Source organism: Aptenodytes forsteri, unplaced genomic scaffold, assembly GCF_000699145.1.
Source record: "Aptenodytes forsteri isolate BGI_AS27 unplaced genomic scaffold, ASM69914v1 Scaffold55, whole genome shotgun sequence".
NCBI lineage: Eukaryota > Metazoa > Chordata > Aves > Sphenisciformes > Spheniscidae > Aptenodytes > Aptenodytes forsteri.
This window is the reverse complement of record NW_008796063.1, coordinates 8,321,193-8,323,129: the sequence shown is the minus strand read 5'-3', so window position 1 is coordinate 8,323,129 and position 1,937 is coordinate 8,321,193.

Here is a 1,937-nt window from a genome sequence, read left to right as displayed (position 1 = left end):
AAAACTTAAAACTTCCATGCAGGGGCTGCTCTCTCCTTTTTCCCCCTTTCTCGACGCGCTCCATCCTCGGGCAACCCTACGGCTGCCATTGAATTGAAACGTACGGGATTTCCCCCCTCAGCTCCCCCCCCCCCTCAGCTTTTTATTTATTTGCTTAAATTACGGTTTTTTTTCGGACGGATTTTTATTTTTCCTCCCTCTCCGAGCTCCCTTTCCCAGCGACTCGCAGGGTGGGATAACGCGGGGTCCGGCAGCCGCCGGGAGGACGCTGCCTGCACCCTCCTGCCCACACTCCTGCCCGCTGTTTTGCCGGGCTGCTGCCGAGCTTGCCCTGGGAGGACGCGAGGGATTTCTGACCGTTTGATTTCCCTCTCTGGCTCTATTTTTTTTTTTTTTTTTTTTCCCCTTTCTTTCCCCTGGGCGTGGAGAGGTGACTCGGAGTTTACTTTAGGCGTTGGGAGGGTGACAGGTTTTGCAATAATAAACCTGCTTTTCTCCCAGCCGCCCGGGATGAATGACTTTGAAATTTGCAAACCTGATTGCCAACATCTGCAGAGAAGGAAGCAGCCCGAATCGAGGGAAAAAGATTTATTAGTTCTAGACTAGGTGGCAGTGCCAATTTCCCAGGTGCTAAGAGGAGAGGTGTAAAGCGAACGGCTATGAAGCCAAGCACATGGGCAAACACCTTTTTTCTTTCCCTTTTGTCTTTCTTTTTTTTTTTTTCCCTCCCTTTTTTTGTCCTCGGTATTTTTTTTTTTTCCCCCTCCTCCACCTCCTGCTAAAGCAGAATACGATCTCTGCAAAAATTCGTCTGGACAATCTCAAGCCAAACCGAGTGCGGGTTGTTGTTTCTTTTTTTTTTTTTTGGTTGATTTTTTTTTTAATTGGGTGATTTTTTTTTTTTCCTTTTTTTTCTTTTTTGTTTTCTTTTATTTCTCCTCCCAAAGTTTCCTTTTCTGGTGCTTCCCTGAAATCCAGGCAGCCCGGGAGGGAGGTGCCGAGCTCCGGCTGAGCCGAGCTGACAAAAGCGTTGCTCCCTGCCGCCGTCCGCGAGCTTTCCCACTGTGCTGCAAGCCCTTGGGCTGGGAGCGAGCCTCGGATTTGGGGCCCCTCACAGAGGGAATAGGTTTTGTGATCCCTCCAATTTTTTTTTTTTAATGTTTTCTTACTATTTTTATTTTCCTTTCTCTGAAGTCTTTAGAAAATCCCCCCCATTCCTCCCTGCACCTCCGTGGTGCCCGGCTCTCCTCCTTGCGCTCCCCGCGATGAGCTCGCAAAGCTCGCTCTGAGATTGGCTTCGGCACGGCAATTCAAACCAGGCTAAACTGCATTAAAAAGATACGTACAATTAACAGTCGAAACTTCCATTACACCACGGCAGTGGGATGGGCAGGGATTTTTATTTTTTTTATTTTTTTTTTTACGGCTTTAACAATATCGTTTGAAATGATGATTGCTTCCTGCTACAGAGGGGCCCTTTGTAGGTTTGCGTTTGCAGTGTTGATGTTGGGGGGTGTGTGTGTTTTGTTTTTTTTTTGTTGTGTGTTTTTTGGTTTGGTTTGTTTTTAGGAGGGGTGGAAAGCAAAGGCTTGTGCAAGGGGTTAAGAAAAGCGGGCAGGAGGCGAAGCCTTTAAATAGAGCCAGTTCAAACCGATCTTTAAATACCGCCGGGCTGAAGAAAGAGACTGTTGAATCTGTCCCAGCGTCCTCCTAAAATAAATACGCCCCTGTAAAAATAGCGTGATTGGCCATATTTGAGGATCCAGTTATCGCTGGCACTGACTTCTTATTTTTCTCGTAGCCTCTGCTCCTTAGAGCAGTCCGGGCTCTGCTGCAGCACCAAAATATGGGTGCCTGGGCTGCGTCCAGTGACCCCCAGACCCTCGGCTCTTCTCTGGGGAGGGGGGGGGTGCTTTGGTGGGGTGCGTTGTCGGGCG